The 22,546-nt window shown below is 42.3% G+C and overlaps 1 protein-coding gene across 2 annotated transcripts in view; it reads right to left on the minus strand.

Moving 5' to 3' along the window:
• GLI3 (GLI family zinc finger 3) overlaps positions 1–22,546 on the minus strand; it is a 259,436-nt gene that overhangs the window by 14,916 nt on the left and 221,974 nt on the right. The gene's annotated exons all lie outside the window — the stretch shown is intronic.

Genomic DNA, 22,546 nt, shown 5'->3' on the forward strand with positions numbered 1-22,546 from the left:
CAGCAGTCAGGGTACTGGCTACATGTGCCAGGCTGGTGGGTTTGAACTCAGCCCAGGCCTGCTAAACAACAACAACTACAACAAAGAAAGCTGGCGTTGTGGCAGGCACCTGTAGTCCCAGCTACTTGGGAGGTTGAGGCAAGATAATTGCTTAAGCCCAAGAGTTTGAGGTTGCTGTGAGCTGTGACGCCATGGCACTCTACTGAGGGCGATGTAGTGAGACTCTGTCTCAAAAAAAAAAAAATGCTTTCAAATGAAACTTTAGTTCAGGTGCAGTAAGATTTCTTCCTAAGAATCAGAGAGAAATGAGTTAGATGGTGAAGAGGACTGTGATCATCCACACATGACGGGGTCCCTCAGGGAGGGCCTTAGTTTCCTTCACATGCAAAATAAAGTACAGACTCATAAATTGCTATGGGCTTTCCCAGTTCTAAAATTCTATTGATCAGGGCTTGGCACCCGCAGCTCAGTAACTAGGGCGCCAGCCACATACAATGAGGCTGGCTGATCTGAACCCCTCCTGGGCCTGCTAAACAGCAATGACAACTACAACAAAAAAACAGCTGGGTGTTGTGGCAGGTGCCTGTAGTCCCAGCTAATTCAGAGGCTGAGGCAAAAGAATTACTTAAGTCCAAGAGTTCAAGGTTGCTGTGAGCTATGATGCCACAGCACTCTACCAAGGGTGACATAGTGAGACTCTGTCTCAAAAATAAAAATTTCTATTGATCAGGTTTTAAAATTAAAAATGAAACTCCCTGAATTCCTCACCAATTCCAAGTTTTAGAATCATTTTCTTGAATCTAGTTTCTTGTATTAATATGTCCAACACTCTGTAATTGGAAGACATGAGAAAACTACCGCAGGACCAGAGAAAGAGATCCTTAACTCAGAGTCAAACTAAGACCAATCTCAGTAAAATGAGCACATTACGGAAATGTCCAGTGACAGACTCTTGAGAACATTTGTATCCCAGGTTGATGCTATTGGTTTTTATTCTGATGGTGATGCTGCATTTTATTTGCCTTAATTTAAGGCTTTTGTAAGCACTTTCTGAGTTATACGTGGAAATATAAGCATTAAAAAATTTGCTTAGGAAGAGAGAACACTCCCAGTGTTTCCATACCCTGTCTGCTGGTGACACAACCTTTAGTTACTTTCCCACAATGGCTCTGACTCGCAAAGGCCGTGGTCTCGGGCCTGCAGGGAAAATTCTGTCCTCAGAGAGGCCCTTTCCCAGTTACTCCACTAGGTGGCCCACAGTTTTAGGGGGGAAAAAATAAAGTTTTATTTTAAAAAATTGCTATTTTGGTGCTGTTCCTGGAGTTTAAACTGGATGAGGGCAGAGAAAAATTATTATTCCATCTCCTACACTAGGGAGCTTCCAGAAAACGTGATGAACAGAAGTCAATGGCACCTGATGGCACACAAGTGGCACATAGACAGATACTGTCAGAAGCTTTGAAAGGAGCAAAGTAACCAGCACAGTCACTCCTGTACACAGCGGTAGAGCAACTCTGTGACAAACAGAGGTGGTTTCCCATCAAAAGCCAAATGCCTTCTGTGTGACCATTTCTGAAAAGTTACAATGATGCACACACGGTTGGGGAAAGAACAGAGGTGCTGGGAAGGGAGCAAGATGTAGTCTTTAAATTCATCCTTCCAGTACCTTCCAGCTACCTCCATAGCCCATGTGTATTACCCAGGGTTTTCCAAATGTATGCCAAAGCCCAGCCTGGGAAACTAAGCCACATGAAACAGAGGGGGCCTATGAATGCTCCTTTCCAGCAAAAACCATAAGTGATCACATAGAACTGTGTCCTACAGATTGCTATTGGGTCAGTTTTCCAAGTTATTGGGAATAAGCTTGGGTTGTCGGATTAATACACATGGAAGAAAGGAAGCAAGAAGGAAAAGAAAGCAGGGAGTGATGAAGAGAGAAAAAGGGAGGAATAAAGGGCGGGGGGAGGAAAATCTGAAACTGGGAAACTGAACTAGGACGTGAGCTAAGCCCATTCCTCAGGGACAGACCCACATCTTTACAAATTCTCAGCGACCGACAGTATCCTGGGCCTTGGCAAACGTTTGCTGAACTGATTTGAATCATGCGGTGAACTAAGCTTTCACTGGGCAAAAGACATTATACTGCATGCTTTTGTTTATCTTAATGCAACTTCATTTTACCTGCTCCCTAAACAATGATAATTTAAAGTGGTTCGTTAATTTTGAAATAATACACTATCAAGCCTGCAAAGGGATTGAAAAGGCATCTACGTGGAACCCTCTTTGCTGGGTGGAACAAAAGGAATACATGGGTCACAGCATTTCTTTTCTCTCTGAGGCTTTCACAAGGATGTGCTGGGCGCTACTCACACCAGCCCTGTGCTGGGGAACACGGCAGGCATGATTCCTGCCCCAAGGAAATTACAGTCTACTGGAGGAAAACAGATAATGACTTAAATTACTATACAATTATACCTGCGATAAGCATCGTGAAGGGAAATAACAGGGTTTTATAAAAACATACAACAGGAGGGCACTACATCAGCATGGAGCAGTGGGGATGAGGGTCGGCTTCTCCCATGGAGCAGCCTTTTCAGCAGGACCTGGAGGAGTGGGGGAGAGGGGTCCTTCGCCTGTGCGCAGGGAAGGAAGGCCACCGTGGACACGTGGCACTGAGGGAGAGCAGAGTGCGGGGCCCCCGAGGAACAGGAAGCGGCTCACACACAGCAGGAGGGACGTGGCCACACCAGTGCAGCAGACCCCGGGCACTGCCACTGCGGGAATGGTGAGCAGGCATCTGCTTTTCACGGGTCAAGCGCATACTAGTGAGGTAAATGGGGCTGGGCCGGCTGCCAGGCCCGTCTACAAAGCAGCAAGCTGGGTCAGGTCTGCAGCCTGAGGACGTGGGGGTGCCCCTAGAGAGAGCCCTACAAAAAAGTCAGGCCTTGTTTTCTATGTCTGCCCTGGGGGAAGAGGCCATGGGGGCAAAATTGTGCCACTCAGGGGAGCTCCCTGGGGAGGCGCCCACAGTGGCCAGTGAAGTAAGAGCCTCTCAGACTCTTTCTCTTCCCCTCCTGTCCTGCCCAACACACTGGAGGAGCCAGACCCAAGGTTTAGAGGCAGAGGCCTCCTGGAGGCACACCTGGATCCTCAGGTGACAGAGGACACGCCAACAGCCTGCTAGGTCCTGCAGGCAGGCAGGCAGCCTGCCTCGCTGGCAACATGGAAAGAAGGTTCTAAACTGGACACAAAGTAACTGAAGTTGCACTCTGCCTACACTGGAGTTGAGGGATCTGCCCTACGAGGAGAGGAGCGCAGGAGGGCAGTGACAGGAAAAGTCATCATCATTTCCTATTTAGACCTGCTCAGCTTTCCTGCCCTTTGCCTCTGGGACAGTAAGTGGGAATCTGAGCCGCGGGAGTCCTGCGCCAACCCACAAGCATAAGCACCAGATGCTGTCCCCACATGGGGCAGGCAGGGAGGAACTTGCACTGGACAGTTAAAGAAACTTCTCTCCAGAAAGTGAATATTCACCTTCCGCCCCAAGTCCCCTAGATCTGAGTCCCAGCTAATTATGTATTGCTAATTTTCTGTAACTGCTCTTTGAGTTCGAACTTGCATTGTGATCACAGTTTTCTACGGCCCGGCAGGGTGAGGACCAAGTTATCTTGCTCTTCTTTACAGCCCAAATGCCGCACAGAGGAGGTCATCAATTATTATGGCCCAGGTGGGTGAACTGCCCTGATCTCACGAGTTCAAGACCAGCCTGAGTCAGAGTGAGACCTCATCTCTAAAAATAAGACAGGATTTGGGGCAGGCGCCTATAGTCCCAGCTACTTGGGAGGCTGAGGAAAGAGAATCACTTGAGCCCAAGAGTTTGAAGTTGCTATGGGCTGTGATGCTGCCACACTCTACTGAGGGTGACAAAATGAGACTCTGTCTCAAACAACAACAACAATAACATTCTTAGTAGCGTGGCACCAGCCACATACACCCAGGCTGGCAGGTTCAAATCCAGCCTAGGCCAGCTAAACAACAATGACAACTACAACCAAAAAATAGCCAGGCATTATGGTGGCTGCCTATAGTTCCAGCTACTTGGGAAGCTGAGGCAAGAGAATCACTTGAGCCTCAGGTTGCTGTGAGCTGTGATGACACGGCACTCTACCAAGGGCGATGTAATAAGACTCTGTCTCAAAAAACAAACAACAAAAAAAAATTTACAAAAACAAGGAGCTGGATATGGTCCATGGGCCTCAGAGTGCTCCCTCATAAAATGTTGCCTTGTGCCAGCACCTGTCAGGTTAGCTCTAAAGCCTGAGAAAGTAAAGTTAGAAGGTGTGTTTTAGTGCCAGAGAAAAGGCGAGGCAGGAGGATGGACCCTGAGCTACAAAAACCAGCCAGTGAAGGCAGGAGATAGGCCAGGCACATGCCACTGTCTGCATCGTTTTCCCAGACTGGGTTGAAAACATACGCATTCTTTTTCTCATCGAAACCCAAAGTAGATAAGAAAAGAAATACACGGTGAACTCTCTCAACAGATGAACTGATCTCATGTGAAGCTGGCTTGAAATTCAATGGGCATGCATTTGTTTGTAGTTTCATTGAAAATTTGACTTCCCAGCAGTGAAAACGTTAATCAAATATATAAATAATTTAATTGGAGGGAAAATAATGCATGATTAAATTCCAAACTAATCCAACACGTAGACATGCAATTTGCCAGAGGCCCCCAAGTCAGAAAGAGATAGATGGTGTAAATTACGACGCCGTACGCCGACTCCCTCAACACAGCCACTCTGAACTCGGACACCCAGACCAAGCAATTTTCCAGAAAGCCTTCCTGGTGAGTTCGTGTCTTCAGTTTTCTAATTGGGACTGTAAACAATTGCCCCCGGGTACAGGGAGCTGACCTAACCCACCGTAAACAAAGTGATTTCTCAATTGTGATCATGTCTATAGCAAAATGAACCAAGGGCCAGTATTCTTGTCTCTTCTGGGCCTCTCAGGCCTGAAAGGACCACAGGAAGGTGGGAGAAATCACCAATTGGCTTGGCAGTCAGGGAAGCAGAAAGTTAGGTGCTTCTGTCTATTAAGGAATTCTCTTTGGGAAGCCTAGCCCTGGATGTCCACCAAAGGGGCTTGGCAAGCTACAGGGGAAAAAAGAAAAAAAGGAAAGTGAAGTTTTTCTTTCACTTGTGGCAAAATGGAAGCCCACAATGGACTTCACTGAGCTAATCAGGGTCCTTTCTTCCCACTTTGTTATTTCACCATTAGCTCAGAGCAGGCAGTTTTCCCTGGGTCTGTTCCTAACCCTCCAGATGAAACAGATGCACGCAGTCCACGGCCACAGAATGCTCTCAGCTCTCCAAATAAAGCTGCCATTCAAGCGGTTCACGAAGCTGGGAAATCCACTTCTGCTCTCTTTCTGTGTCCTCTCTCACAGCCGGACTCTCCCCAATTCCCACTCAGAAAGCACAGTTCTCTGGATCAGTAAACATCCTTCATTCTAAGTGACTTCTTCAGAGCAGATGCTACGTGGTGGCTCAGATGCATGCATGAGAAAGATCTGCACCCCGTCCAACTCTGCCTGAGGTCACTAGACTAATCAAAGGACACTGGTTGCCTCCAGTCTGTCCGCTTTTTAAATCAGCAAGCTTCTTAATGTCAAAAGGTAAACTCCTTCCACTGCTGTAATGAAAATATTACATTACCATTAAGCACATCGGAAAACAGTGAAGTTAGGAAATGCAATGACAACAACCAAAAAGCAAAATAAAAAATTGCTCAGCCCCCCAACTGACGTAGCACCCCCTCCCCAAGGCATGTACATTGCACATCAGCCTTCTGTCAGGATATAATATTTCTCAAATCCCACACAACTGTTTCACCAACTTAAAAGATGCCTACAAAGTACTTTGCCAAGTTGTTATCACAGCACGGGGTACATGTAAAAGCAACATACCTGGCGGTGGTTTTCAAATATATATGCTCTCTCTTCTCTCATGAACACCAACCTGCACACACAGTATGGCCTTAATAGAAAAGAAAAGACAGGCTCTTTCTTTTTTTTTTTTTGAGACAGAGTCTCACTCTGTGCCTGGGTAGAGTGACAGGGAGTCCTAGCTCACAGCAACCTCAAACTCCAGGGTTCACACTATCCTCTTGCCTCGGCCTCCTGAGTAGCTGGGACTACAGGTGCCTGCCATGACAGCTGGCTAGTTTTTCCCATTTTGAGTAGAGACGGGTCTCGCTCTTGCTCAGGGGTAGACTGTTCCCTATATGAACACCCAGGAAAATGCAACTGCATCACAGGCTCGCAGTTCCTCAGGTCCAGGGGTGAGTCCCTGGCTGACGGCGGGGCTGCCTGCTGTGCCCTCTGCTGTAGCCGATTCACGTCTTTGCTACATTTCTCCATCTTGATGCCCAAATATATTACCTTTTGATGCCATGACTATATTTTGAAAAGGAAGAAAACCAAACTGAAATACTTCCATGTCAGAATGTCAAATGAGAAATATCAAATCTTTACACATTGCTACCAGGTCAGCTCATAAATGAGGCTTAAGTTAATTAATACAGTTAACAGGGTTCAGTAATCTGAAATTTTTATGGATTTGCTGAGGGAAAGCTTAACAGAAAGCCTTCGTCTATCTTGGCATAAGGTGGCACATAAAGAAATAAACAATTTGAAGACAGCTCAATTTTCAATTTGCTTCCTGACTTTTATATAAGCCTGTTACTACTATCTCTTTACCAAGTAGTCCAGAGATACTTCTGAAAAGGAAGAAAAGGAATAATGCTTTAGAATCTATTAAAACTTAATGTACATTAAAATTTATTTATAAGAAAGATCAAAATGATTTGCCTGGAAAAAACTCTCTGTAAGAATCTCTCAAACTTTCCATCTGAAATAAGGCCTATTCCTTCTTGTTTTGTGTATTATTTGATAAACATAACACTTTTTGAAAAGTTTTACAACTGTCATGACAAGGATTACATTATGGATACCTTGTAATTGGATTCCCAAAAGGCTCTGCTTGGCAGAAATTGAAAAAAAAGCATGACTCACAGACTATCAGGACTGACATAGGCTTTATATCTCTATATGCACCTTAATTTTAGATAAATAAAATAATTTAAATTGTTTTGGTGGCACCCATCAATCTTCCTAACAGATTATTTAAAAACCTGTAACAGCTGTGCTGTGGGAGGGGTCTGCTCAAGACTTCACAAAATGACTGCTTCTATTCAAGCTGGTTAATAAAAATTACAGGCATCTTTCACTTTTCTGACATAACTATAAAATTATATAGGACAACATCAAAAGGACCTAAGATTTTGGATACAAAACAGCATTTTATCGATAAAATTAAAGCAATCTCCTATTTCTGACTTGTGAATATTAATAATTAGGGTGAAATAAAAAACAAAAATACACTTCCTCATTGAAAGGAATAAATACACAGAGTCCCTCTAATAGTTATGTGAATCCTATTTATAGGTACAAATATATAACAAAATTATTTAACAAATGTTAGTGAGGATGGGAGAAAAAGGAACACTTACACTGTAGGAAGGAATGTAAATTAGAGCAAACTCTGTGGAAACCAGGACAGAGATTTCTCAAAGAATTAAAAATAGATCTACCATACGACCCAGAAATACCACTACTGAATTTCTACCCAAAGGAAAAGAAATCAATATATCACAAAGATCCCTACACATCCATGTTTATCACAGCACAATTCATAATAGCAAAGATATGGAATCAACCTAACTGTCAACCAACAGATGACTGGATAAACAAAATATGGTATGTATACACAATGGACTACTACTCATCCCCCAAAAAAGAGAATCTTTTTTTTATAGCACCACAGATGGAATAGGAGGCCACCATCTTAAGTGAAATAACTCAGAAACAGAAATTCAAGTACACACACATGGAAGCTAAATAATGGGTACCCGTAGACACGGCGTGTGAGATGAAAGACCCTGGAGACTCAGAGGGTGGGAGGTAAAGAGGAGCGAGAGATGAGGACAATTGCTTAATGGATACAGTGCACATCATTTGGGTGATGGCTGCAGTGAGAGCCCAGAATTCACCACTTGTCCCACAAAACTGAACGTGTACTCCCTAAATCTGTAAAAATAAAACATTAAAAAAATTATTTTGGCCAGGTGTAGTGGCTCATGTCTATAATCCCAGCACTCTGGGAGACCTAGGCAGGAAGATTACCTGAGATAAGTGTACGAGACCAGCCTAAGCAAAAGTGAGACTCCACTTCTACCAAAAAGTAGCTATAGTCCCAGCTAGTCAGGAGGCTGAGGCAGGAGGATTGATAGAGCCCAGGAGTCTGAGGTTGCAGTCAGCTATAATGACATCATGGCACTGCACTCTAGCCCTGGAAACAGTGAGATCTTATCTCTAAAATCAATCAATCGATAAATGAATCAATAATTAAATAATAAAAATTATTTTCTCTTGGGTGTGGCTCACTGGGTAGGGTGCTGGCCCCATATACAGAGGGTGGCAGGTTCAAACCCAGCCCCAGCCAAACTGCAACAAAAAAATAGCCGGGCGTTGTAGCAGGTGCCTATGATCCCAGCTGCTTGGAAGGCTGAGCCAAGAAAATCTCCTAAGCTCAAGAGTTGGAGGTTGCTGTGAGCTGTGTGATGCCACAGCATTCTACCAAGGGCAATAAAGTGAGACTCTGTCTCTAAAAAAAAAAAAAAAAATTATTTTTTCTTATGTATAAAAAAGGCAAAGTTCTTTAGTAAGGTAAATATTCTTTAACAAGGTAAATGTTTTATCTGAACAAAGACTGAACAAATAACTTTACAATGTTGGATTTAGAAAACAGAAATTAGCTTAAAATATGATCCCTACATCGTGACCTCCCAAAACATCACCAAGGAAAACTGGACGTATATTTCACTGCAGGGGAATGCCATCAGCATTCACATTTAAAAACACAAGAGTGTTATAAAAAGGAATGATGTACAGATACATGTCACAGCATGGAGGAACCCTGGTAACATGCTAAATGAAAGGCAGCCAAAAAAGGACAAACGTTATATGATTCCACTTATATGAATGTACAGAATAGGGAAATCATACAGAAAAAAATCAGATTAATGGTTGCCTACAACTGGAGGTGAATGGATAAATTGGGAATGATAGCTCAAGGGTATGGGGTTTCTTTATGGAGTGCTGAAAATGTAAAATTGTGGTGATGACTGCATGACTGTGAATAGACCATAGAACCTCCAAAGTTGACCACCTCCTTAGGTTGACCTCATTTTCACAGACCAGACATGCACATATCAGGACAATAGGCCTAGTTCAGCGGTTCTCAACCTGTGGGTCATGACCCACAGGAACTGTATTAAAGGGCCACAGCACTAGGAAGGTTGAGAACCACTGGCCTAGTTCCTTATGTTGACCACCACCGTACATTGACCAGTTTGTCACAGTGCCCTGGATAGTCGCCTTACAGACATTCTACTGTATCAAAACATCCTGAATCACACATTCTAAATGGGTGAATTATGCAGTATATGAATCGAATCTCAATAAAGAGGTTAAACCCCTCTGAAGCCCCCACAAGAGTATACTTGGTAATGGAGTCTGGTTAGTATTATTTATATATTATATATTATTTATATAAGAAGAAAATATCCTTATTCTTGACAGTGTGTTAAGGGTCCAGCTATGGTCTAAATGTGTCTCCCTCAAAATTCATATGTTGAAACTTAACTGCCAGCATTAAGACATGGGGCCTTAAGGAGGTAATTAAGACAAGAGGGGGAGCCCTCAGGAAGGGGATCAGTGACCTTATGAAAGGGCTGGAGGAAGCCTGTTGGCCTGTGTGCCACACAGCAGGAGGTTCCATCTATGAAGCAGAGAGCCAAGCCTTCACTGGACATCCAATCTGCTGCCTTGATCTTGAACTTCCCAGCTTTTAGAACTGTGAGAAATACACTTGTATTATTTAGAAATTACCTAGTCTAAAGGATTTTGTCATTGCAGCAAGGATGGACTAAGCATCTAATTCTTTGCAGAAACCAAGTTCTCCTTCAGTTTTGTTCTCTGAATTCTAAGTTATTTTACTCAAATGAAAACATAACTCTTCTCTTACAGTTTAATAAGCTGACTTTTGTTAAAGAACTTCTCAGAGTTTCTTTTGTGGAGGGGCCGATATTTATACCCCATTGTGGTTTTACATAGAGGTATACAGTGACTTCATCAAACTCTCCAAACATCCTAAGACTGCTTACATAGTTTTTTAAAGTTCCTTGGCACACTTAATTTTTTATCATACCCTTTTAAGAATCAACTCTGTTTCAGCCCAAATAACAAAAACCAGGAAACTGCCCTTAGGCAAGTTGATTAGGGGCTTAATTACCAACTAGAAAGAGCAAGTAAGGGTTTAGCAGTAGTCATTCTAGAAATAAGAAGAAAAAGGATACCAAATCCAGATAGGCAAGATAACTTTAATTAATAAGCACGAATGAAATCACTTGGAAAACCGATCTCCAAAAAGGCACTTTCTGATTTTCTCTTAGTAATGAACATAGCCAACGAACACAAAGCATCAAGGTTTCTGATTTGAGCTCTGGCCCCAAAGAGGGTGCAGTTAAACATCCCCTTCCTGCTCCTCACTGGTCCCTACACTGAGCAGAGCAGCCAGGCCACCTGCACCAGGAATGCTGCTGTGAAATGCAATCTCTCAAAAGGACCAAATGAATTTGTCACTCCTGGGTATGGATCATTCTCAGGAATCCTGCATATCTTGAAAGCTTTACCATCCACAGCAACTGCATATATCCTCAAGGCAAAGATTCCAGAAGCCAGACTGTGTCCCAGAGCATTAAAATCTTCCCACCTGTGGATTTCTGCCAGGAACAGAAAAGTAAGCTAATGGCTAGTTTCTCTTTATATTAACAGCAGTTAAGCTTTTCAACCTGTTGTCAAAATAGTGGTTACTTTGTTATAAAACTTCGGAAGGTAGGTTGGATAGGTATAGTAATATTTATAATAGCATACTTCTGAAATTTTAATTTTAGGGTGCTCCATACTACACACACACACACCCATGACTAGCCCTAAGGATAGGACACACTCATTTCTTAAAATCTCTCTGATTACAAAGGTAGATATAAATGTTTCTTGTTTGAAATGCAAGAAGCCAAGAGTACCATTATCTCATACATGAAATGTTAGCCTTTACTTCCTAATTTTTATGATCTTAGCAACCCACAGGGAGCCTGAGCCATACAGCTATTGCTCTTTATAAAGGATCTAAACATATAGTGTGATTATGAGAAAACTGAAAATTTGAGAATAAAATAAATAAATGCGAATGGAAAGTGAGACCTCACGTTAAACAGGGAGTTTCTGTCTTCACTTCCCTGTGAAAGCAGCCCGGCTCCCTCCGTATTACTGCAGTTAGATTCTGAGCAGTCTAACAGCCCTTGAACTTGCCTACTGACACCATAAGTTTGGTGACTAAAGTGTCCGTTAAAATAATAACACACACCATGAAATATATTTGGATTTCAAATAGGTTTGGATAGCACATTTTTAATATCTGGAGAAAAGTCAAGAATTTGTTTTAATGGACTCTTTTGAAGACACACAGTAGAGAAGTTATTCTGGGACCCAGCCACAATCCAAAGCACATCCATGGCCACGAACCCTCCCTAACAGTTTTTCCTAACGGTTTTCTACCCATCATGTCACTAAGGGAGGGACTTGCATGAGAAGTGCTGGGAGAACCTTCCTTCAGTAGTTAAAAAGAGATTAAGGCAAGTGTGTGTGTGTGTGTGTGTGTGTGTGTGTAGGGGTGATGACTACTGATCTCAGAAGCACAGGAAAATATCAAGAACTACTCAAAAGAAGGAGGCATGCCAGTAAGGAAAATTATCTATTTGGAAACGTGCCCACCGTCTCGGCTGAGCTGACTCATTCATTCACTATTCACTCAAAGCTTATTTAGGATATGCCAGTGAATGTGCTAAACACTGACGGGGCAGGACGGACCAAGACTTGTCCCCTGGACTTCATCCAGGGTTGCCTGTAGGAATGCAGAAAGGAACAGTGCCTGAAAATTATCCTTCAATTCACAGATACCTTTGCTTTGCAAGTACCAGTTAGCTGCTCTTCCTCCCTACCTGTCCCCCACATCATAGAGAACCAGCAGGGCCCCTGCCCGGGCGTTTCCAGGTTTGCCTTACCAAACCAAGATGGAAAGGAAGCCTTTGGATAGATTATGTCTGCTTCCCCAAGTCTTCTACCACGTAGGAGTATTAACTCTACCATTTTTCAGTCAACTCTTCACTTACTCCAAAGCCACCCTAGTGAGCAGCACCCCTCTAAAACATCTTAATCCTTCAGGCCAGTGTATCCACATGTATAAATCCAAAATTTCCTGCACAATGTAAGTAAGTGCTAACTGCTTGATATCTGGATTGTAATTTTCTCTCTCTCTTGTGTTAGAAGGCATGGAGTTTATACAAAGAACATAGGCCCAGACATTAAGCGATAGGGACTAAGTGATTTGTATACGGTGGGCAAAACAAGAGTAAGACACAGACATTGCCCAAGAAGATGAGGATGTAAATGGGGTGAATGGGAAATAAAGACTCAACATAAAATGCCACAGGCACTAAAGGAGGGAAGGAGGGAAGCTTCACAAGCAGGGGGAGTGGGCTGGCTGCAGGGGGAGCGGAGGAACCTGACGGAGAAAAGTGTACATTGAAAGAGGAGGAGATACAGAGAACCAGGGCAGGGCAGCTGCAGAGACGCTGGGAGGGGTGGTGTGACTCCAGTAATGTCACGGAGGAACTGACCCATGTAGGGATCTGCTTGCCTGAGAGAGCTGCGGCCACAAGCGTAGCCACAGGATGGAGAGAAGAGACTAGTTCTGAGAGACACTGTGCAATCATTTTTGGATGATGACTTACAGTGGGGAATGATAGGTGATGCCGAAGTTTCCAGCTTGAAAAAAATCTGAGAAAATAACAGCACTGGAGGGTAAAGAGATTTGGGGGAGATGATGTTTCTGCTGGGGCCCTGACCTAGTGTGTGTGGGGTGCTCCAGACGTCTCTGCAGAGAGATCCGGTGGAGAAGATGAGCCTGGGTGTAAGGATTTGAGAATCTAAGAAAGACTGCAGCTGAGGGAGGAGTGAGGCCCCTTCCCCACCCCACACTGTCTTTGATAACCTCAAAAGCACTTATTTTAAAAATTTCACAAAGTCAAATTACAAAAGCTCGGACCCATGGAGGTTGTACAGAGGATGAAGAGGGACAGAAATTGGAAACAAAAGGGAGACCAGTGTTTTAAGGAAATAAGGAAACAAAGACAGGAAATACAGGAGAGGGGAAGAAGGAGACGGAAGACGAGGGTGGGGCACACCACGTGTTGGTGTGCATGGAGGACCCCAGTTCTTTGCCAGTGGTCGCCTCCTAGTTCCTGTAGGTTTCTGGGGATCCGACAGAAGAGAGAGAACACATCTAGCAGTATGGCGGAGGGCAGGAGCTTCAGAAGGGAACAATGGCTCATTGGGGGTTCCTCTACGGGAAGAGGCAAGGGAATTATAGAATTGTGGAGACAAACCAACAGCACTTGATTTTTAAGCTGTTTTGAACCTTCTTGGTTTCTCCCAGGTTGTCTGCAAAATTCAGTCGTGCATAATAGCCTTGAGTTGAGGAGGTCTGCAGGGCTGGAGAAGACAGACAATTCTCACATCTCAGAACACAGGGTGGGTGGTCACCAGCAGTGAGCTGACCACGTGACTGAGTGCCCAGCAAGAAAACAGGTGAGATGAAAGGGAAGAAGATGACCATGCAGACCAGGGGGTGCGCCTGACTGCCCATGAGACACGGGAGAAGAGCAGAGGCAGGGCCTTTCAGGAAAATGCCCCCCGGGGGCTGCGTAACAGGGATGTCGCAGCTGGAGATGCAGGGTCACATCTAGGATGGAGTCACTGAGACCAAATTATGTGACCTCCTACATGTCCTTCAAAAGTCACCTCCTTGGTGAGACCCATCACACCATGTACAGTCCCACCTCGTGTCCCTGAATGCTCCACACCCCTGCCCTGCTGCTCTCCCTTCATTATGCCTGTGGCCCTGATCACTCCTAACACGCAGTAATTTACTGACCGAGATTGTTTGTTACATGTCTGCTGCTCCACTAGAATGTGAATTCCATGCAGGCAGAGATGTTTATCAGTTTTGTTCAATAATGTGTCTATCCCGAGTGCCTAGAACAAAGTCTAGCTTATAGTATTACAGTAGAGACTCAACAAACACTTGCTGGAGAAATGTGTTATTGGAAATAACAAGTTTGGAGGCAATGTGGTCCCAGGCCCAATATACTCCTCATCTGCTCCCTGCCTGAGTGCGTGCTTGGAGAATCAGAAACCACAGGAAATGGAAGTAGTTTCCTGTGACCGCAGTAGTCCCGATAATCTGATAAACCTCAGCACCACAGATACCTTCAGGGTTCACCAAGAAGAACCTCCTTTTATATACAAATTATAGACTGATGTTTGCAGTCAGTAATGATAATTCAGAGTTATCTTGATTCTTATTCATTATACATAAAAACAATTCTAAAATTTATTTTTGCCCACCTTAAGGATGGATGTTCACATAATTTGGGAGGTGAGGGCTCTGGCATTTAAATGCTAATCCTAACTTTCAGTATTATGTCCCCCAGGCTGTAGAAGGCAAATTATCTGAGTTTTTACACTAGGTTTCTCTTGAAATAATTCAATAAAGCATCAGATGAAGGAGAGAGGAAAACAAGACCGGGGTATCCTTGTGATTAAGCTACACTCAATCTCACAGGAATTTGGCCCCCTGGCTATTGTTTTTGTGGGCAGTTTATACAGAGATTTCTTCTCAATGCAATGCTGTTAAGTAGCAGACTGAAGGGCATATTTCCTCTTTAATCTGCTTGTTGAAATCTCATTAATGTAATAGAAATTTTGCCCCCTACCATGACTAAAATGTTTAAGGAGACAGAAACAAGGAAGTAAGGCTGGTCCTGCAGAGTTTCCATTGGAGAAACAAATTAAAAAGCCACTTTACCTAGAAACACAGGTTTAAACTTGGCAATTGAAAATAAATAAATAAATAAGCCCATAGGAGCAGGAATGAGCCAATAAGGGTGGGTGTGTACAAAATGATTTGTGGTGCTTCCAAAAGAGAACTGGGAAAACAGCCTGTCTTGTGGTAAGCATCATTATTTCCATGGTGAAATCACTCCTGGGGGAGAATGACTTTTCTTGAATTTGAGCCATTTTTGCATTTTTTTCTTTGTCTTTTACCTCCCCACCAAAGTAAGAATTTCATTCCTCAAGAAGTGCTAATTTATTCCCCCAAATATGTTTTTAATTTGGAGCTTGATTCCATAAAACTTATTTTTATAAGCACATTTTCTTGGGAATATTTGGCTAGTATATATTGCATAATCATTCAGGTTTTTAAAAGTTTCATTTGAATCTTTCATTTGACACCTCAAGCATATGCCTCCAAGATATACGTAACTTTCATAATGGTCTCCACATTGCATATGAACAGAATATTAATATAGTGTGGTTATAATACCACAACTGGTTAAAAGTTTATGCATTTCAACACTCTTCAGGGACTAAATAATGAACGTGCCTGCAAACTAAACCAGAGTAAAGCTAATTGAAACTCTATGTTTGGTCCAAATTTTGTCACTGGGATATTTAAAGTAAAAGTGTACCATTTGTTATTTCATCTAATTTACATGGAAAATTATGTCTGTGTATGTTATTAGTCAGGTAACACAATAGTAACACAAATATCAAGAGAATATCTTGCTTGGCCAAGAGTCAAGATGGGCACCATGGTTCTGGGCTGTGGGTGTCCAGGTGCTTGACACCCAGAGGGTATGTGGACCGTTGTGCAGGGGCACATGGTGGATAGCACTCATCCCTGCTTCTCTCCTCTATTTCCAGTGACCTGGCATGTAGGCTGCACACACTGTCCCTCTGCTCACGCCAGCTCTTCTGCCCAGCCTGCCTGTGGAACAGCTTTCCAGTTGGCCCAGTGCTGCCCATGCCTCACCTTCCACAGGAGGGATTTTCAAATGATCAGAGAGGCTCAGAAACTCCCCTCAGAGTGCGCCATGCATTCTTGGAATAGTTAACAGAATTCAGGGCTAAACTTTCCACCTACTACAAAGATGGAACTGAGAAAAACACGAGATAAATTCAAGATCAAGAACGAGTCTGCTCATTTGTCAGAAGTAAAAAGTCAAAGGGCTTACCAGAAGAGAATGTTTCCTAGATTCCTTTTAATTAAGTGCTATAGAATATGCACAAAAAGGGAAGAAAAGAAGACAGGAAGGAAGAAAGGGAAGGAGCGAGGGAACGACATGGACCCCCCCACAAACTCTCACACATACACAGTGTATTGCTTAACTCTGATCACTTATCAAGATCCGAGACTCTGGAAAATAATGAAAACCAACCTTATAAGGGTTAAATTAGTTATCCTTGGGTAGCAGTGGCTTTGACCTCTGATAACTGGTGGTCTGGAAGGAGATACCAAATCTAAGAGAAATTTCCTTTTAGTATAAATGGTAAATTTTCTGCCTTTGGATCCCAGAGCCTATGGCTCAGCTCTGAGGGGAGATGTGTTAACACTTCATACATCTGATGAAGAGAAAACTGATATTTTGACTAAATTCATTTTTAGTGGCTGTTTTTAAATTATATATACATACATTTATATACACTATAATTTTTCTTTATTTTTATCTTAAACCATTGTTATTAAAATGAGGTTGGTAATTTTCCTTATTTTATCATTGAAAAATTATTTGTTAGAACAATGATTTCTTTTTCCCCCCCTCACGCTCACGACCGCGGGAGAGAAAAGGCCTCTCATCTGGAGCCAGAGTCCATCCACTCACTTCCCCAGTGGTCCTCTATCAGCACCACCAGTTCAAACATACCCAACCTGTGCCTTTAAAATGCTCAACACAGAGAATTCCCCATGGGTTAGTCAACCGCTGGCTCATATACAAAGAAAATACTGTATTTTGCTCTGAAGAGCTTTCTGAATCAATTTAAACACAGTGAGACAGACACAATATCCCAGAGAGAGGAAAACCTACCTTATTACATTCCTGACCCAAGAGAAAGGATTTGCCCTCAGGACATAAAAGGAATCCGAGGGGGTAAGAAGGAGGGTTATCTAATCCTAAACACAAAAACAGTTCAGAATGCAGCATGACAATGCCTTTAATCGCTGACATAATTGTAATATGTATATATAATATGAAACAAGGAAGGTAAATGCAGCTTGCTTTTCAGCCTTGAAGGCTTTCTTCACTATTCTACTTAAGGTTTTCTGGATTTCATGCATGCTTGGGGGAGTTTTCAGGGGGAGGTAACGTGATATTATAAGGATTCTTTCTCAGTAAGATCACATCTTGTTCTGATTTGATTTGATGCATCTGTATGTGGCAAGTGTGGTAAAGCCAAACTGAGCTCTGTGAATGCAGTGTTTTACAATCCGTCCTTGATTTCCTGAGCAAGTCCACGTGGCCATAAAACAATGGGCAGAAGAACTGGGACTTTTATTTCTTCATATGGAAAAGCTGCTGAGAGAGAGATTCCCTAATCTCAGTCCTATGTGGTGTAGGCGTTCACCATTTTCCTTTTATGGCTATATAAAAGATTGGAGTTTTTAAATAGGAGTTTAGTTCCCCCTCCCTCCCTGCCCCAAGGTGTCCATACATGATATAATCTAAGTTTAAGGTGCCATCTCCCAGGACATCCTTGATGCATCCTTGATGATTTGTTGAAAGACAGATTAAAAAAAAACCTTGACATTTTCAAAAGTTCAGCTTTTTTTTTTCTTCCTTTAACATTATTTATGGAAAGAATTTTACAACATCCTTAAAGCCACTATGTGGTAGCTGGACTTTGCCAACTTTGCAGGCTGACATTTTTACACTAGGCTTGCCTGGGACTCAGGAGTTTTTCAATGTTCACATTTTATTGAAGTGAACGCTATTGGCAATTCCAGCAGAAGCCAACGATCATTCCAGATCACAGACTGTCTGAACCACTATTGCTCTTTGGGGTCATATGAGTAAAGAAAGCATAGAAAGGAACATACATTGAAAAAGAAAGAAGGCAGGGCTCACGTGTCCTAAAGCTCCTGAACATCAAAACTGCCCAAATGGTACCTTCTGCTTTGCACCCTAGTGGGGCTTGTTTTGCACGAGCCTGGCTTTGACGGCTTCCCTAGTGGAGGGACTGCATCTCGTCCATCCTGGTACCCCACCAGCCTCCACTGTGGCTTCTACACAGCAGGTGCTCAGGAACCAGGATGGGGTGGACCAGCATGAATACATAATGCGATCTAATGACCTGTTTCCTCATGTTTCACCGTAGCTGGAGCTGGGCTGTTCACCCACTTACACGCACTAAAAAGACCATCACAGTGTAACTCTAACATTGATGTTTTCTTACTTTTTAGAGCATCGGGGAGCCTTATGCTCTAGGGCAGAGGACATCTCCTAAATGCCTGCTATACACACTTTCTGAAAGTTATAAAAAATTATTTTATTTTATTTTATTTTTGTGAGGGGCCAAGACCAGGAATTCCTTCTTATTCAGATATTGTCATTAAGCTGGCCCCGCCAGGTCATTCGAGGGTAATGCCTGGAAAGAGGCAGTAACTGATGGAAAGAGTCATTAGGGACTCAGAGGAGCCCAGAGCTGACTTCATTTATTTTATAAGTAAACCGAGATGGCTGAAGTAATCAATATATGGCACCTCTTCTGAGGTATTCACACCATAGGCTCAAATTCCAAGCATGTGACACAGAGCCCTGTATTTTCTTTATACATTATTAAAGAAAAAAAGCTCTTTTACTACTTCTTATCTGGAGTGTCCAGAAAAGCCTGTGAAAACCATTCAAAGGATGCCCAAGGTTTGCTGCAACCGACTGCTTCCCGCTGTGGCAGGACATGGGCTAAGTCAAACCAAGTGGTAATTAAGCATTCATTAACGGGCCCTCATCCACGGCCATCAGTTATATGATTGTTCCCTTCTTTAATGCCTTAAAAATATATTTCATTTCTAACTTTCAACGCCGCTCATCAGACTGTGAAGTACAAAATGCATTACCCTTAGCAAGAAAGTAAAATAATGAATTACAGCATTTCAATAGAGTACTTAATTTTATTGGCAGAGACTCTGAATGGTGTTAACATAATATTGGTTCAGCACAAATTACACTCCACAGCCAACTTAATGCTCAGGCTATGGATATTTTCACCTCTACATTACTCACCAAATTATTCATCAACTTTGGACATCAACAAAGCACTTTTTCTTAAGTATAGCTACGGAGTAAATACAAACTAACATCTTCAATTGTGCTGCCTCTTTCTCTTCTGCTAAAAGTATTATTTTTCACACCAATTTATTCCAATGTCCCGTTTACTTTCCTGTATTTTTTTCCCTTGTGGCTTTTTAGCCTCTGTGGACTGCAAGGGGCCTGAGGATTCCAATCTTCTTCAAGTGTAACCAAAGTTTTCTACACTTAGTATCAAATTACTTGAGAAGTTAGACGTTTACTTAATATGAAAAATAGATCATTCCTAGATGAGTGGAGTTTCTTCTTGAAGAGAGGGTAGCACACCATTTTCTTCACTTTCCATGGGACATTTCTGCATGCTATGAAGTTACTATCAGTAAATGCATTTTGACTGGGCTGGGCGGTTCATGCCTGAAGTCCTAGCACTCTGGGAGGCCAACATGGGTGGAATGCTTAAGCCCAAGAGTTTGAGGTTGCTGTGAGCTATGATACCATTGCACTCTACCCAGGGTGATAGAGTGAGACTCTGTCTCAAAAAAAAAAAAAAATGTATTTTGACATGTATATAATTTCAGACGGCAAAAACTATTATGGAAAAAAAGTAACTATCTGGATTAACATGGGGACACATGACAGTGACCTAAAATGCCCATCTTTATTGTTATATGCAGAATCACAGCACTAAAAACTCCAACCAAAGACTACCGCACGTTAAGCATTAAGCAATCACGTAATGTGGCCCTTTGGACCAGTTCTGAGCCAGAACTCATAAATGTTCACATAGACAGAAAAATGCTTTGATTGGTATTATTGTGTTTCACTAGTTCTGGGTTACTTGGACTGTACTAACCACAAAATTCAGCAAACACTTCCTTCCCATAAACCACAACAAATGTAAAGTTATCCAGAGTGGTTCTTCCCATCCTCATCAACCCCTTCCTTTCCTAGAACGCTAGATCCTGCTTCCAAAACTCTCTGTGGTGAAGAACCATCTACTACACACACTTAGAGTAAATGGGGGGCTGCACATACTCAGGCACCCAAAGCTAGACAACACCCAAATTGGTCTATCTTCTGTTCAATGGAGGGAATGAATGACCATACACTTAAGACGCCAAACTGCCACTCAAGTTTCTAAGCATATCCTGTCTATTCTCGGTTTCAGGAGCACACTGAGTCTCCCAACCCTAGAGAACAAGAAAAAAGGGAGTGTCTCCAGCACACGGTGGGCAGCAAGGACTATGCCTCACTCCTAGTGTCGGTCTGAGCTACACAGCCAGGGACCCACAACATGACATATGGCATCAACGAGAGGCAAGCCAATGATGATTTCTCAGCCACACAGGCAAAGGGAATATCCCACCTCAGTCCCACAGGGTCGAATGCCTGCCAATCACAGAAACCAGTTCAGACTGAGCTAAGCACTCTCTTCCGTGTATAGTGTCACACATAGGAAGCACAGCAAGAACTCTGTATCTTATAAAGGGGATGGAGAATAAAAACGTATACTATGTGAGTGTATCCATTAGGGAATTCCAAAAGGACACAGAAATTAAGGACAATTAATTTGTGGAGTGAGGTGAGAATTAGGCAGATTTGAGATAAAAAAAAAAAAGACAGTTCAATACAGCTTTATGACTCCCTGGTGTTTTAACTATATGAATGTATTTTAATTCAAAACTCTAAGAATACTGTAAAATCAGAAAAAAACTATTAAAAAAAAAGAAAACTAAAAATATTTTGTGATTTGAGATGGGAAGTTTGCCAACACCAAATAGGATTATATTCGCACACCTTGCATACAGATAGTTGCCAAGAACATCACGTGAGGCCCAAGAACATTCTTTTCTTGCTGAGGAAAAGGGAAAGGACTGATAAGACCCTAAAAAAGCAGAGCTTGTAAATAAGAAATTTACAAAAAATTGTAAAAACCAATCAGAGCAAAATGAGAAATATCTGTTTGCTATTCTCACATAAAAGCAGCCGTGACGCCTACAAAAAAAATAAGTAGACAAGCACTCAGGTGGAGAAGCAGAATGTAGGTTGAAGGCTGAGCTGTCCAAGAAGTGGGTTTAAATGCGCACATGCACACATACAGGCAGGAAAAAAGCTACCGGGAGGCACTGGGGACTGACGGGAGACCAGGGAAGTCAGATCAGATCAGCTCAGATCAAGGTGCAGAGTACAACCCAGGTGCGTCCCAAAAGAAGGTAGAAAAAAGAAAGAGGAGAATCAAATCATAGAGAAATCAAATGTTCTTGGTATAAACCAGACTTGAACTTCATGTAAAAGGCCTAACTATATTTGTCATCATTAAAAAAATTCCAACGGGGGAAAAAAAAAAGAAACAAAATATAGAAGTATCCTTAGGAAGCCAATAGCATGGCTCTTCCTCGTCAAGAACCACAAGACGTGGCAGCAGTATAATTAACACGGAAAGAAAATTTTAACATTATAAATTGTCTCAAAAAATAATGTGTGTGTACTTCGGTGGGGCAAGGGGTGATATTTATTTTTCCATTATAAAATTATGCATTTAATTACATGTTTAATCAATGTATTGGAAAATGCCCTAATGTTAAACAGTATTTTTACTTTAAAACTGACCAAGGTAAAAATTAGGAAAATATGTCAAGACACACAGACACTCAGATTCAGGCACACACGTATATACATAAGGCAAGAACTGTGAGGGCCCACAAAAATTCACATTCAAAATCAATGACCCAAACCTACCCATCTTAAGGCCAAATCTCTCAGATAGTGATAAATACTCATAGGGAAGTCATTAAAAACAAGATTACAGAGAACTGTTAAAAAGAAAAACAACAGATGAATATAGTACTAGTGATAGTAATCTTGATATTAAACAAACTCAACTTCATGACAAGATGATTTAAAAGAGTCACAAGAATTGTAGTTTTTCCTTTTGGTAAAAAGATAATCAATGCCTGGCACATTGGCTTGTGCCTGTAATCTCAGCATTTGGGGAAGCCAGGACCGGAGGACTACTTGAGGCCACGAGTTCAGGCCCAGCCTGGGCAACATAATGAGATTCTATCTCTACAAAAGTAAAAAAATAAAAATGAAATAAATAAATTTAAAAGAAAGGCAACACTTTTATCCAAAACACTAAACAACAGAGCATTAAAATATA

This window comes from Otolemur garnettii, unplaced genomic scaffold, assembly GCF_000181295.1.
Source record: "Otolemur garnettii isolate 467f Iridium unplaced genomic scaffold, OtoGar3 scaffold00119, whole genome shotgun sequence".
Classification (NCBI taxonomy): Eukaryota; Metazoa; Chordata; class Mammalia; order Primates; family Galagidae; genus Otolemur; species Otolemur garnettii.